Here is a 17460-nt window from a genome sequence, read left to right on the forward strand (position 1 = left end):
GATTTATCTTGTGTTTAATTGAGTGGTTTCATCAAGTCTTCACCCACTTATTCATATGATTTGCATGATTTTACAATCCCTTCCTAGTTATATTCTCTGGTTGAAAACTTTCTTCCTAGAGATCTTAATTTGTATATTTTAATTCTCCTTTAAACCATTTGACGCCGTGATCCGTGTGTTAAGTGTTTCAGGCTTTATAGGGCAGGAATGGCTTAGAGAATGGAGAGGAAGCTTGCAAAAATAGAAGGAACACAAGAAACTAAGGAGATGACCAGAGAGCATCGACGCGCACGCATGGCTCACGCGTGCGCGCAATATGAAGAATATTGCAGCAACGCGTGCGCGTGCCTAACGCATACGCGTGAATTGGATTCTGCATAAAAGACGCGCACGCGTGGACGATGCATACGCATGACAAGAAAATTCGCCAAATGACGCGCACGCGTGACCGACGTGTACGCGTGACAAGCACGATCTGCAGAAATAACAGAAAACACTGGGAGCGATTTTGGGCCGAGTTTTGACCCAGTTTTCAGCCCAGAAACACAGACTAGAGCCAGGAAACGTGCAGAAACTCAACATACATTCTCATTAGGATAGTTTTTAGATTTTGAGATTGGAATCTAGAGAGAACTACTCTTCCTCTAGGTTTTGTTTACATTCATAGTTTATTAGTTTTATGCTTTTGCTTTTGGATATTGAAGAGTCATCACCTCCGTTGAAGATACTATTCTAGTTTGTTTTCTTACTCTTTTATTTATTTATTCCATATTCTTAATTCTTGTTTAGAGTGGTAATTGGATTATTTTCATGGATTGTTAATGCAAAGGATTACTTTTGCTTTTAATTAATTTTGAATCTCTATTTTATTTAATTTATTATGTCTATTTTCTATTCCAAACTCCCAATAACGAAGATGGTATCCATGTCAATAGAGTAAATTCCCTACTTGACATGGGGGTTGATTAAGAGGAGACACTTGAGTTGGAATGCTCAAGTAATTAGTTAAATTAGAAGTTGTTAGCTAATTCTGTATTTACTAACGCTAGACCTTCCCAATGGAGAGGACTAGGATTTGCGAATAAGAGTTAGCTCAATCACTTGACTTTCCTTTATTTAGTAAGGGTTAACTAAGTAAAAATAACAACCTCTTTATACTACACTTGAGAGAATTCCAACAAGGACAGAACTTCCATTTAATCATTCCTCCAGTCAAGGCTTTTTAATTTGAATAATATAAATTCCTTTTTAATTTTCAATGCACTAAATTACAATTGTTTATTTTCTGTTATTCAACTCTCAAAATTCTCAGAAACTCCTGATTAATAAATTAGCACCCTTTCTAGCAACTCGTTGGGAGACGACCTGGGACTCATACTCCCATATTTTTATTCTAAACTTTTGTGACAACCTTTTTAAATTGATGCGGCAGATTTTTGCTGGTTAAGAGCTATACTCGCAATGCTGTTCTTATATCACAATCTCTTAATTAGTCTAATTTCTGCCATGCACCAATTTTTGGTGCCGTTGCCGGGGAGTTACAATTGTGTGCTAAATTATTAATTAGTGTACATATTTTTATTTTAATTGCATATTTTATTTTATTTTATTACCATGACCTGTATGTTTCTCTCATTGAATGACGCGTTCACTTCCTGATCTGAGCTTAGCCGCATTTGATCCTAAAATTGAAAGAACTATTTCACGTATTAGGCGAGCTCAGTGCAGGTTAGCCTCTGAGGGTGGTGAAGTGATTGTTATCGATTCACCAGTCTCATCTGAGGGCGAATCTGAACCGCCATCTGAGAGCGAAACAAGCTCCTTTACTACTGATTCAGTTGATTCACGTGCTGATAGAATGGCAGCACCTAGGAGGATTACTCTCCAGGAAGCTGGAGCCCCAGATTTTACACTGCAGCCGTACCAAGTGCATCATCCAACTCTGGCTACAGATTTTGAACTGAAGACTGCACTAATCAACTTGATGCCCAAGTTTTATGGCTTACCTGCCCAGGAGCCTATCAAGCACCTAAGGAATTTTCAGACTGCCTGTTCTACTGTTAGGCGTTATGGTGCAAATGAAACTTCTATTCTGTTAACTACCTTCCCATTTTCTCTTGAGGGAAAGGCGAGGGAGTGGTATTACTCCCAACCTGAAGTAACTGTTACCAATTGGGATACGCTCAGGAGAGAATTCCTAGAAAAATACTTTCCAGCTGAAGTCACAGATAGATTGAGGAAAGAGATCTCCTGCATTGTTCAAGGTGAATTGGAAACTCTCTATGAGTACTGGAAGCGTTTTAAGAACCTTCTAGATGCATGCCCCCATCACATGATTGACAGGCTAGTGTTAATCAGTTACTTCACTCAAGGCATGAAGCCTAGGGATAAAACTACATTAGATGGTGCTAGTAACGGTTCTCTGAAGAAGTACAAGACCGTAGATGAAGCATGGCAACTGATCAGCGAATTAGCTGAGTCTACTAGAAATCACAGGCACAAAAGCAGCCACTCAAAGGCTGTTGCAGAGGTTTTCTCTAACAGTGAGACTACTGCTCTTACACAGAGCATATGTGAAATGACCAACCTACTGAAGCAGATGCAGTTGAATCAACAACAAACTCAACCTTCCCCACCATAACAAAGCCAACAGTTAATTCCCCAAAGAGTATGCGGAATCTGTGCTGATTATAGTCATTATACTGATGAATGCCTGCAGCTCCAACAAGAAGACAACACTGTGGCAGCTACTCATAACTTCTATGACCTCCCGAATCAAGGATACAATCAACAAGGCGGCAACTACAACTAAGGTGGGAACTATAACCAAGGATGGCAGGACAACTCCAACCAAGGTTGGAGAGATAATTCCAACCATAGCTGGAGGGACAACTATAACAGAGGAGGCAGAGACAACCAGAAAAACCAGAGGTGGAATAACAACAACAGACAGCAGAATCAAAACCAGCCGTACAGAGCACCTCACCTTAGGCAGTCCCAAGGACCCCAGCACAACCAACAACAGGACCCTCAGATCACTTATCCTACTTTCTCATCAAATGACGAGATGCTTCGTTCTCTTGCACAAGGACAACAAGACATGCAGACTACACTGAACTCTACTCTAAATGGTCTGAATGCCACTTTACAAGCTCTCGTCTCTCGAATAGATTCATTACATGCTTCTACCAACCAACCTTCAAGCTCCAGTGGAATTCCTTCTCAACCCTTACCTAATCCCAAAGGTGGCATCGATGCCATCACTTTGAGGTCCAGAACTACACTGCCAGAGAAGAATCAGGAGGAGCCAAGCCCACTAGAACACACCCCAATTAAAGACTCAGTAGAAGTGGAAAATGCTGAAGAGGAAGATGAAGTACAAGACAAGGTTGAAGAAAAAGTAGCTCAGCATGGGAATGGAGCACCAAAGGATGCAGAGGCTGCAAGTGGCGCCATTCCTATCCCATTTCCACACCTTGCAAGGAAGACCAGGAAGCAGATGGAACTTGATCCCAAAATGGTAGAAATTTTCAAAAAGGTTGAGGTAATTATTCCCCTTTTTTATGTTATTCAGCAAGTGCCTAAATATGCAAAGTTTCTGAAAGATTTATGCATACATAAATACAAAATTAATGAATTAGAAACTATCCCTTTAGGCAGTTCTATATCTGCTTTAATGGGAGGTATACCTAAAAAATGTAGTGATCCAGGTCCATGCATGGTTAACTGTACCATTGGAGGTGTAATATTTTTTTACTGCATGTGTGATTTAGGAGCGTGTGTTAGTATAATGCCATTGTCTATATATGACGCTTTGAGGCTCCCTCCCTTAAAAAGGTCGGCAACTCGTTTTATGTTAGCAGATAAAAGCATTATTACAGTAATTGGAATTGCTGAAGATGTATTAGTGAGCATTAAGGGGCTCACATTTCCCATTGACTTCTATATCCTGGACATGCCCCCTAATGACTCAGGAAGACCATCATCAATCCTGCTTGGAAGACCATTCCTGAAGACTTCAAAGTTCAAGCTGGATGCATTTTCAGGAACTTACTCCTTTGAGATAAATGGCAGAGCAGTGAGTTTCAGTTTGAATGAAGCTATGAAGCACCCTCCGGAAGATTATTCTATCTTCCAGTGCGACATCATCGATGAAACTGTAGCTGAAGTTCACCAAGAAGAAGTAGAAGAGAAACACATGGAGCAAGATCCAAGTGTGGGGACACCCTCTGAACATAATGAAGACACCTTGCCATTATCACTAGTCCCGGATGATCCAAAGCCTAGCCATAAGCAGAAATTGGAATTAAAGCCACTCCCCCCCATCTCAAGTATGCTTACCTTGAGGATAATCAGAAATTCCCAGTTATCATTGCAAGGGAACTCACTTTCCAACAAGAAGAGCAACTACTTAGTGTGTTGAGAAGACATAAGAAAGCAAATGGGTGGAGCTTAGCAGATATAGTAGGCATCAGCCCTCAAGTTTGTGAGCACATGATATTCTTAGAAGAAGGATCAAAGCCTATCCGTCAACCCCAGAGAAGATTGAATCCCACCATCTTAGAAGTTGTCAAGAAAGAAGTGACCAGGCTACTTGAAGCAGATATCAGTTACCCCATCTCAGATAGTGAATGGGTCAGTCCAGTACAAGTGGTGCCCAAGAAGTTTGGAGTCACAACAGTAAAGAATGAGCATGGAGAGCTCTTGACAACTAGAGTGCAGAATTCATGGAGGGTTTGCATTGACTATAGGCGTCTCAACCAAGCTATTCGCAAGGATCACTACCCCTTGCCATTTATTGATCAGATGCTTGATCGCTGGTGCACGAAATTGTGTTCACATTAATGTAGTACTCTTTGTTATTGTATGGAATCATTATTATGGCTCTTTACTATGTGTGGACACAACTCCGTACAACTAACCAGCAAGTGCACTGGGTCATCCAAGTAATACCTTACGTGAGTAAGGGTCGAATCCCACGGAGATTGTTGGTATGAAGCAAGCTATGGTCACCTTGCAAATCTCAGTCAGGCGGATTTAAACATGATACTTTATTAGATTAAAATAAACAATAAAAGGGATAGAGATACTTATGTAGATTCATTGGCATGGATTTCAGATAAGCGAATGGAGATGCTTTTCGTCCCTCTGAACCTCTGCTTTCCTGCTATCTTCATCCAATCAGTCTTACTCCTTTCCATGGCTGGCTGTATGCAAGGGCATCACCGTTGTCAGTGGCTACATCCCCTCCTCTCAGCGAATCATATGCTCACGCACCCTGTCATGGCACGGCTATTCATCTGTCGGTTCTCGATCATGCTGGAATAGGATTCACCCTCCTTTTGCGTCTGTCACTAACGCCCAACAATCGCGAGTTTGAAGCTCGTCACAGTCATTCAATCATTGAATCCTACTCAGAATACCACAGACAAGGTTTAGACCTTCCGGATTCTCTTGAATGCCGCCATCATTCTAGCGTACGCCACGAAGATTCTGGTTAGGAGATCTAAGAGATATTCATTCTAGCTTAATTCATGTAGAATAGAAGTGTTTGTCAGGAACGCGTTCATAAGGGAGAAGGATGATGAGAATCACACATAATCATCACCTTCATCATGTTCTTGGGTGCGAATGGATATCTTAGAAGCGAAATAAGAAGAATTGAATAGAAAACAGTAGTACTTTGCATTAATCTTTGAGGAACAGCAGAGCTCCACACCTTAATCTATGGAGTGTAGAAACTCTACCGTTTGAAAATACATAAGTGAAGGTCCAGGCATGGCCGAGATGGCCAGCCCCTCTGATCTAAGAACCAGGCGTCCAAAGATTCCTAATACAATAGTAAGAGGTCCTATTTATAATAAACTAGTCACTAGGGTTTACATGAGTAAGTAATTGATGAATAAATCCACTTCCGGGGCCCACTTGGTGTGTGTTTGGGCTGAGCCTAAGTGTAGCACGTGCAGAGGCCATTTGTGGAGTTGAACGCCAGTTTCTGTGCCAGTTTGGGCGTTCAACTCTGGTTTTGGATCCTTTTCTGGCGCTGGACGCCAGATTTGGGCAGAAGGCTGGCGTTGAACGCCAGTTTACGTCGTCAATTCTTGGCCAAAGTATGGACTATTATATATTGCTGGAAATCCCTGGATGTCTACTTTCCAACGCAATTGGAAGCGCGCCATTTCGAGTTCTGTAGCTCCAGAAAATCCACTTTGAGTGAAGGGAGGTCAGAATCCAACAGCATCAGCAGTCCTTTTTCAACCTCTGAATCTGATTTCTGCTCAAGTCCCTCAATTTTAGCTAGAAAATACCTGAAATCACAGAAAAACACACAAACTCATAGTAAAGTCCAGAAATGTGAATTTAACATAAAAACTAATGAAAACATCCCTAAAAGTAACTAGATCCTACTAAAAACATACTAAAAACAATGTCAAAAAGCGTATAAATTATCCGCTCATCACAACACCAAACTTAAATTGTTGCTTGTCCCCAAGCAACTGAAAATCAAATAGGATAAAAAGAAGAGAATATACTATAAATTTCAAACTATCAATGAAACAGAGCTTCAATCATATGAGCGGGACTTATAGCTTTTTGCCTCTTGAATAGTTTTGGCATCTCACTCTATCCATTGAGGTTCAGAATGATTGGCATCTATAGGAACTCAGAGTTCGAATAGTGTTATTGACTTTCTTAGTTCAGTATGATGATTCTTGAACACAGCTTCTTTATGAGTCTTGGCCGTGGCCCTAAGCACTTTGTTTTCCAGTATTACCACCGGATACATAAATGCCACAGACACATAATTGGGTGAACCTTTTCAGATTGTGACTCAGCTTTGCTAAAGTCCCCAATTAGAGGTGTCCAGGGTTCTTAAGCACACTCTTCTTTTGCTTTGGACCTTGACTTTAACCGCTCAGTCTCAAGTTTTCACTTGACACCTACACGCCACAAGCACATGGTTAGGGACAGCTTTGGTTTAGCCGCTTAGACCAGGATTGTATTCCTTTAGGCCCTCCTATCCACTGATGCTCAAAGCCTTGGGATCCTTTTTATTTGCCCTTGCCTTTTGGTTTTAAGGGTTATTGGCTTTTTCTGCTTGCTCTTTCTTTTTCTTTCTATTTTTTTTTCTATTTTTTTTTTTGCCTATTTTTTTTTTCTTTTTTTTTTTCTACAAGCTTTGTTCTTTGCTGCTTTTTCTTGCTTCAAGAATCATTTTTATGATTTTTCAGATTATCAAATAACATGTCTCCTAGTCATCATTCTTTCAAGAGCCAACATATTTAACATTCTTAAACAACAACTTCAAAAGACATATGCACTGTTCAAGCATACATTCAGAAAACAAGAAGCATTGTCACCACATCAATATAATTAAACTAAGTTCAAGGATAAATTCAAAACTCATGTACTTCTTGTTCTTTTGATTTAAAACTTTTTTTTTTAAGAGAGGTGATGGATTCATAGGACATTTATAACTTTAAGACATAGTTACTACTACTAATGATCATGTAATGAAGACACAAACATAGATAAGCACATAACATAGAAAATGAAAAACAGAGAAAGTAAGAACAAGGAATGAGTCCACCTTAGTGATGTCCTTGAGCCCTTCTATGTCTCTTCCTTGTCTTTGCTGCTCCTCCTTCATTGCTTTTAGATCTTCTCTGATTTCATGAAGGGTGATGGAGTGCTCTTGATGTTCCACCCTTAGTTGCTTCCAATAATTGTGTGGAAGAAAATGTATCCCCTGGGGTATCTCAGGGATCTCTTGATTTGCAGTCAAATGTTCTACCACTGAGCTATAGATCCTTTACATAATTGTTTTACCACACCAAACTTAAAATGTTGCTCGCCCTCGAGCAAAAGAAGAAGGAATAGATGAAGAAGATGATGTGGAAATAAAAACTAGGATTATGAGGAGGTAAAGTGGGGATCCTGTGGGGTCCACAGATCCTGAGGTGTCAAGGCATTTACATCCCTGCACCAATTTAGGCATGCAAAATGCCCTTGCACACAACTCTGGGCGTTCAGCGCCAGGTTGGTGCCCATTTTGGGCGTTCAACTCCCCTTTGCTGCCATTTCTGGCGTTGAACGCCAGAACCATGCTTGTTCTGGGCGTTCAGCGCCAGGATGCTCCTATTCTGGGCGTTCAGTGCCAGAACTATGCTCTGTTCTGGCGTTTGAACGCCAGACAGATGCTCCTCCAGGGTGTGATTTTTCTTCTGCTGTTTTTGATTCCGTTTTTGATTTTTTTGTTTATTTTGTGACTCCACATGATCATGAACCTAAGAAAACATGAAAAATAAGAATTAGATAAACATTGGGTTGCCTCCCAACAAGCGCTTCTTTAATGTCAATAGCTTGACAGTGGGCTCTCATGGAGCCTCACAGATGTGCAGAGCTTTGTTGAAACTCTCCAACACTAAACTTAGAGCTTGGATATGGGAGTTCAACACCAAACTTAGAGTTTGGTTGTGGCCTCCCAACACCAAACTTAGAGTTTGACTGTGGGGGCTCTGGTTGACTCTGCTTTGAGAGAAGCTTTTCGTGCTTCCTCTCTATGGTTGCAGAGGGAGATCCTTGAGTTTTGAATACAAGGGAGTTCTCATTCCATTGAAGGACTATTTCATCTCTGTCAACATCAATCACAGCTCTTGCTGTGGCCAGGAAAGGTCTTCCTAGGATGATGGATTCATCCTCTTCCTTTCCAGTATCCAGGACTATGAAATCAGCAGGGATGTAAAGGCCCTCAACTTTTACCAATACATCTTCTACGTGTCCATAAACCTGTCTTCTTGAGCTGTCTGCCATCTCTTGTGAGATTTTAGCAGCTTGCACCCCATAGATTCCCAGTTTCTCTATTACAGAGAGGGGCATGAGGTTTATTCCTGAACCAAGGTCACACAGAGCCTTAAAGATCATGGTGCCTATGGTACAGGGTATTATGAACTTTCCAGGATCCTGTCTCTTCTGAGGCAATGTCAGTTGATCCAGATCACTTAGTTCATTGATGAACAAGGGAGGTTCAACTTTCCAAGCATCAATGCCAAACAATTTGGCATTCAGCTTCATGATTGCACCAAGAAACTTGGCAGTTTGCTCTTCAGTGACATCCTCATTCTCTTCAGAAGAGGAATACTCATCAGAGCTCATGAAGGGCATAAGGAGGTTCAATGGAATCTCTATGGTCTCTAGATGAGCCTCAGAGTCCTTTGGTTCCTCAGAGGGAAGCTCCTTATTGACCACTGGACGTCCCAGGGGGTCTTCCTCCTTGGGATTCATGTCCTCTCCTCTCCTCACAGGTTCGGCCAGGGCACTTATGTCAATGGCCTTGCACTCTCCTTTTGGGTTCTCTTCTGTATTGCTTGGGAGAGTACTAGGAGGGATGTCAGTGATCCTTTTACTCAGCTGGCCCACTTGTGCTTCCAGATTTCTAATGGAAGACCTTGTTTCATTCATGAAACTTACAGTGGCCTTAGATAGATCAGAGACTAGATTTGCTAAATTAGAAGCATTTTGTTCAGAGTTCTCTGTCTGTTGCTGAGTTGATGATGGAAAAGGTTTGCTATTGCTAAACCTGTTTCTTCCACCATTATTAAAGCCTTGTTGGGGCTTTTGATCCTTCCATGAGAAATTTGGATGATTTCTCCATGTTGAGTTATAGGTGTTTCCATAAGGTTCACCTAAGTAATTTACCTCTGCTATTGCAGGGTTCTCAGGATCATAGGCTTCTTCTTCAGAAGATGCCTCTTGAGTACTGTTGGATGCAGCTTGCATTCCATGCAGACTCTGAGAGATCATATTGACTTGCTGAGTCAATATTTTATTCTGAGCCAATATGGCATTCAGAGTATCAACTTCAAGAACTCCCTTCTTCATAGGCGTCCCATTGATTACAGGATTCCTTTCAGAAGTGTACATGAACTGGTTATTAGCAACCATGTCAATGAGTTCTTGAGCTTCTGCAGGCGTTTTCTTTAGGTGAATGGATCCACCTGCAGAAGTGTCCAGTGACATCTTTGATAGCTCAGATAAACCATCATAGAATATATCCAGGATGGTCCATTCTGAAAGCATGTCAGAAGGACACTTTTTGGTCAACTGTTTGTATCTTTCCCAAGCTTCATAGAGAGATTCACCTTCTTTCTGTCTGAAGGTTTGAACATCAGCTCTTAGCTTGCTCAGCTTTTGAGGAGGAAAGTACTTGGCTAAGAAAGCCGTGACCAGCTTATCCCAAGAGTTCAGGCTGTCTTTAGGTTGAGAATCCAACCATAATCTAGCTCTGTCTCTTACAGCAAAAGGGAAAAGCATGAGCCTGTAGACTTTCGGATCTATTCCATTAGTCTTAACAGTATCACATATCTGCAAGAATTCAGTTAAGAACTGAAAAGGATCTTCAGATGGAAGTCCATGAAACTTGCAGTTCTGCTGCATTAGAGAAACTAATTGAGGTTTCAGCTCAAAGTTGTTTGCTCCAATGGCAGGAATGGAGATGCTTCTTCCATGTAAATTGGAATTAGGTGCAGTAAAGTCACCAAGCATCCTCCTTTCATTATTATTATTTTCGCCTGCCATCTCCTCTGCCTGTTCGAAAATTTCTGAAAGGTTATCTCTGGATTGTTGTATTTTAGCTTCTCTTAATTTTCTCTTCAGAGTTCTTTCAGGTTCTGGATCTGCTTCCACAAGAATGTTCTTATCCTTGCTCCTACTCATATGACAAGGAAGAATGGCCAAAAAAATGATAATAATAATAGAGATCCTTTATACCTCAGTATATGGATCCCTTTGTAGGTAGAAGAAGAGGGGGAGATAAAGGATGTGATGTAAAGGAAGAAACACAACTGTGAGGATTGGAATGTGAGATGAGATGTTAGGATATGAATGAATAAATAGAATGAGATGAGGGAGGGATAATTTTCGAAAATTATTTTGAAAAAGGAGTTAGTGATTTTTGAAAATGGTTTTTTGAAAAATTGTTAGTAATTTTCGAAAATTAAGTTTTAAAAATTAAAATAATTAATAAATTAAAAAGAAATTTTGAAAAAGGGGAGAGATATTTTCGAAAATGAGAGAGAGAGAGTTAGTTAGGTGGTTTTGAAAAAGTTAAGAAACAAACAAAAAGTTAGTTAGTTAGTTGAAACAAATTTTGAAAAGATAGGAAGTTAGAAAAGATATTTTGAAAAGATATTTTTGAAAAAGATAAGATGAGAAGATATTTTTTTAAAAAGATATGATAGAAGTTAGTTTTTGAAAAAGATTTTATTTTTAAAATCACAATTTAATGACTTGATTCATAAGAAATCACAAGATATGATTCTAGAACTTAAAGTTTGAATCTTTCTTAACAAGCAAGTAACAAACTTGAAATTTTTGAATCAAAACATTAATTGTTATTGTTATTTTCGAAAATTTAATACAAAAATAAGAAAAAGATTTTTGAAAAATATTTTTAGAATTTTCGAAAATAACTAAGAATTTTGAAAAGGATTTGATTTTTGAAAAAGATTTTGAAAAAGATAAGATTTTCAAATTGAAAATTTGATTTGACTCATGAGAAACAATTTGATTTTCAAAAATTTTTTAAAAAGTCAATCCAAATTTTCGAATTTGATGAGAGAAAAGAGGAAAGATATTTTTTTGATTTTTTGAATTTTTATGATGCAAGAGAAAAACACTAAAAGGATGCAATGCATGAAATTTTTAGATCAAAACAATGAATGCATGCAAGAATGCTATGAATGTCAAGATGAACACCAAGAACATTATGAATGTCATGATGAACATCAAGAACATATTTTTGAAAAATTTTTAATGCAAAGAAAACATGCAAGACACCAAACTTAGAATTCTTTAATGCTTACGCACTAAGAATTCAAGAATGCATATGATAAACATGAAAAGACACAAAACAAAAAATCATCAAGATCAAACAAGAAGACTTACCAAGAACAACTTGAAGATCATGAAGAACACTATTAATGCATGATATTTTCGAAAAAATGCAAGATGCATATGCAATTGACACCAAACTTATAACATGACACAAGACTTAAACAAGAAACATGAAATATTTTTTATTTTTATGATTTTATGATTTTTTTGGATTTTTAACTTATATTTTTCGAAAATTATTTAGAAAAAAAAGAAAAATAAGGATTCAAAATTTTTAATATGAATTCCAGGAATCTTATGCTCTAAAGCTCCAATCAAAGGGTCAGGCATGGCTTAATAGCCAGCCAAGCTTTAGTATGTAACTCAGACATGACACGCCTGACATTCCTTGCATTCAACAGCCAATTGGCTAAGAAAGACAAAGAAGCTCTTCTCTTGAGTATAAGGATTGAGACATGGCTTTACAGCCAGCCAGGCTCCAACATGCTTCATGAAACACTAGAATTCATTCTTAAAAATTCTGAAGCCATAGAATAATTTATTTTTGAAAACTTTTTTTTTTTGAAAAATTTTTCGAAAACAAAGGAGGAATTTTTGAAAGATTTTTGAAAAATTTTTGAAAAATAATTTTAAAAAAAAAAGTACCTAATCTGAGCAACAAGATGAACCGTCAGTTGTCCAAACTCAAACAATCCCCGGCAACGGCGCCAAAAACTTGGTGCACGAAATTGTGTTCACATTAATGTAGTACTCTTTGTTATTGTATGGAATCATTATTATGGCTCTTTACTATGTGTGGACACAACTCCGTACAACTAACCAGCAAGTGCACTGGGTCGTCCAAGTAATACCTTACGTGAGTAAGGGTCGAATCCCACGGAGATTGTTGGTATGAAGCAAGCTATGGTCACCTTGCAAATCTCAGTCAGGCGGATTTAAACATGATACTTTATTAGATTAAAATAAACAATAAAAGGGATAGAGATACTTATGTAGATTCATTGGCAGGGATTTCAGATAAGCGAATGGAGATGCTTTTCGTCCCTCTGAACCTCTGCTTTCCTGCTATCTTCATCCAATCAGTCTTACTCCTTTCCATGGCTGGCTGTATGCAAGGGCATCACCGTTGTCAGTGGCTACATCCCCTCCTCTCAGTGAATCATATGCTCACGCACCCTGTCACGGCACGGCTATTCATCTGTCGGTTCTCGATCATGCTGGAATAGGATTCACCCTCCTTTTGCGTCTGTCACTAACGCCCAACAATCGCGAGTTTGAAGCTCGTCACAGTCATTCAATCATTGAATCCTACTCAGAATACCACAGACAAGGTTTAGACCTTCCGGATTCTCTTGAATGCCGCCATCATTCTAGCGTACGCCACGAAGATTCTGGTTAGGAGATCTAAGAGATATTCATTCTAGCTTAATTCATGTAGAACAGAAGTGTTTGTCAGGCACGCGTTCATAAGGGAGAAGGATGATGAGCGTCACACATAATCATCACCTTCATCACGTTCTTGGGTGCGAATGGATATCTTAGAAGCGAAATAAGAAGAATTGAATAGAAAACAGTAGTACTTTGCATTAATCTTTGAGGAACAGCAGAGCTCCACACCTTAATCTATGGAGTGTAGAAACTCTACCGTTTGAAAATACATAAGTGATGATCCAGGCATGGCCGAGATGGCCAGCCCCTCTGATCTAAGAACCAGGCGTCCAAAGATTCCTAATACAATAGTAAGAGGTCCTATTTATAATAAACTAGTCACTAGGGTTTACATGAGTAAGTAATTGATGAATAAATCCACTTCCGTGGCCCACTTGGTGTGTGTTTGGGCTGAGCCTAAGTGTAGCACGTGCAGAGGCCATTTGTGGAGTTGAACGCCAGTTTCTGTGTCAGTTTGGACGTTCAACTCTGGTTTTGGATCCTTTTCTGGCGCTGGACGCCAGATTTGGGCAGAAGGCTGGCGTTGAACGCCAGTTTACGTCGTCAATTCTTAGTTAAAGTATGGATTATTATATATTTCTGGAAAGCCCTGGATGTCTACTTTCCAACGCAATTGGAAGTGCGCCATTTCGAGTTCTGTAGCTCCAGAAAATCCACTTTGAGTGAAGGGAGGTCAGAATCCAACAGCATCAGCAGTCCTTTTTCAACCTCTGAATCTGATTTCTGCTCAAGTCCCTCAATTTTAGCCAGAAAATACCTGAAATCACAGAAAAACACACAAACTCATAGTAAAGTCCAGAAATGTGAATTTAACATAAAAACTAATGAAAACATCCCTAAAAGTAACTAGATCCTACTAAAAACATACTAAAAACAATGTCAAAAAGCGTATAAATTATCCGCTCATCAATCGCCTGTCAAGTAAATCCCATTACTGTTTTTTAGATGGTTATACAGGCTATTTTCAAATTCATATAGCTCCTGATGATCAGGAGAAGACTACTTTTACATGTCCCTTTGGAACGTATGCATATAAGAGGATGCCTTTTGGCTTATGTAATGCACCAGCTACTTTCCAAAGATGCATGATGAGTATCTTTTCAGATCTTATTGAGAACTGTGTGAAAGTATTTATGGATGATTTTAGCGTATATGGTAATTCCTTTAACCTTTGCTTGGATAGTTTAGCTAGAGTATTAGACAAGTGTGTTAGTTCAAACCTTGTATTGAATTTTGAAAAATGTCACTTTATGGTAAAACAAGGTATTGTACTAGGACATGTTATGTCTAATACTGGTATTTCTGTAGATCCAGCAAAGGTAGATGTCATTTATAGTTTACCTTACCCCTCCTCCGTGAGGGAAGTCCGTTCGATCCTAGGCCATGCAGGTTTCTACAGGAGATTCATTAAGAATTTCAGTAAGGTAGCATTACCTTTATCTAGACTGCTGTAGAAAGATATTGAGTTCGAGTTCAGTGAGGATTGCATGCAAGGATTTGATAAGCTGAAGATCACCCTGACTCAAACTCCAATTGTGAGAGGACCAGACTAGAGCCAGCCATTTGAGATTATGTGTGATGCCTCCAACCATGCAGTAGGAGCGGCGCTGGCTCAGTGCGAAGGTAAGGATCCTTTCGTAATTGCTTATGCGTCTAAGACCTTAGACGCTGCTCAGTCTAATTACACTACTACTGAAAAAGAGCTTCTTGCTATTATTTTTGCTCTAGATAAATTTCGACCCTATTTACTTGGTACTAAGGTAGTAGTGTACTCAGACCATGCAGCTCTAAAATATTTATTAGCTAAAAAAGAGTCCAAACCAAGGTTGATACGTTGGATACTGCTGCTACAAGAATTTGACTTAGAAATTAAGGATAGGAGTGGTAACCAGAATTTAGTGGCAGACCACTTGAGTCGCCTTGAGCACATTAAGGATGACTCCACTCCTATCAATGATACTTTCCCATTTGATAGCTTGCATGCAGTATCTGAAGTAGTTCCCTGGTATGCACCTGTAGCTAATTATCTAGTTAGCCATACTATCCCTCCCAATTTTACTAAGCATCAAAGGGACAAGCTGAAAAGCGAGTCTAAATATTATATATGGGATGACCCATATTTGTGGAGGTGTGGTGCTGACCAGGTAATTAGAAGGTGTGTGCCCCAATCAGAATTCCAGTCCATTTTAGAGGCCTGCCACTCTTCTGAGAGTGGAGGATATTTTGGCCCTCAAAGAACAGCTAAAAAAATTTTAGACTGTGGATTCTGGTGGCCTACTCTTTTTAAAGATGCTGCTGCTTTTTGTAAATCTTGTTTCCCATGCCAAAGGTTTAGTAATATCCAAGAGGGATGAGATGCCTCAACAGATTATGCTTTTCTGTGAAATTTTTTATGTTTGGGGCATTGACTTCATGGGTCTATTTCCAAACTCTAGTGGTTACCTTTATATATTGTTAGTTGTGGATTATGTTTCTAAATGGATGGAAGCAATTCCTACCCGTACTGATGATGCTAACACTGTTGTTTCCTTTGTTAGAAACCATATTATTTGTCACTTTGGATCACCACGAGCAATCGTGAGTGATCAAGGCACTCACTTTTGTAATAGGAGACTAATAGGATTATTGAAGAAGTATGAGATTGTTCACAAAGTAGCAACAGCTTATCATCCCCAGACCAATGGACAAGCAGAAGTGTCTAACAGGGAGATTAAATGCATTCTGGAGAAGATAGTAAAGCCTCATAGGAAGGACTGGAGTGCCAGGCTACAAGATACACTCTGGGCATATAGAACATCATACAAGACACCCATTGGGATGAGCCCCTTCCGCTTAGTGTACGAAAAGGCTTGACACCTTCCAGTAGAGGTGGAACACAAGGCTTTCTGGGATGTGAGGGAGTGCAACATGAATTTTGAAAAAGCTGGTGCTGAAAGGAAGCTGCAACTAGCTAGCAGAATTGGAGAATCTTTGCCTAGAAGCATATGACAACTCCAGGCGATACAAGGAGAAGATGAAGGTTGTGCATGACAAGCACATAAAAAGGAGAGAATTCAAACCAGGGGAGTTAGTTCTTCTTTATAACTCCAGACTGAGGCTCATGCCAGGTAAACTGAGATCAAGATAGGAAGGTCCCTATAGAGTAGAAAAGGCAGAGCCATACGGAGTTTTTCACCTGCGTCATCCTTCTAGCTCCAAATTCATCAAGGTCAATGGACATCGCCTAAAGCTTTATCATGGTGAGAAGATGAAGGATCACAAAGAGCTAGAGGTTTTCTTCTTGGAAGACCCACCAACAGAAGCATTATGAGCTTGAAGACCGTCCAACTTAAGGACGCAAAAGCAAAGTGCTAGGTGGGAGACAACCCACCATGGTATGATCGTTTCGTTTCAGTCTTAGTTTTGTTTTATTTTATTTTACTTTATTTTTCTTAGTGACTCTTCTCATAATCTCTGCATATAGTCTGCATTTGTATTTTCATTTTGCACAAAAAAAAGAGCACGTGACGCGCAAGCATCGCTGACGCGTCCGCGTCATATGTGCATTCAAAACAAAGAAGAAAAGAAGCAGAGAGTCACGCGGGAGCATGGCTGGAGGCGTGCCTTAGGCACAAACATGCCCACGTGAACGCATCCCTGACGCGTCCGCGTCACTTGAAAAACCAGCCTTCCACGCGTGCGTGTCACCCACATGCACGCGTGACCCTGCAAAATCGACGTAAAGAGGTATATGGCAGAGAGTTATGATGGAGTGAGGCTGGAATGGTGCTGGAAGCACAAACCCCATCACGCGTACGCGTCACCCACGCATACGCGTCATTTTTCAAAATTAGGCCACCCATGCGTGCGCGTCCCTCACGCGCACGCGTCACTCAAAATTTTGGCAATGTGCGTATAAAACAGAAAGTTGTGCGTGCGCGAGGCTGTACTCGCGCTAATAGCACAAATGAGGTCACGCGTGCACGTCACCCAAGCGTACGCGTCACCTAAAAATAGCACCAACCACGTGAACGCGTGCACCATGCATCCGTGTCGCATGCGACACACAGTTTATCCAGATCAGCGCCAGAATTCCTATCTTTTCTTCCCCAATCCTAAATTTTTTCTCCTCCCTTC

Source organism: Arachis ipaensis, chromosome B6 (genome assembly GCF_059453495.1).
Source record: "Arachis ipaensis isolate K30076 ecotype BB chromosome B6, ASM5945349v1, whole genome shotgun sequence".
NCBI lineage: Eukaryota > Viridiplantae > Streptophyta > Magnoliopsida > Fabales > Fabaceae > Arachis > Arachis ipaensis.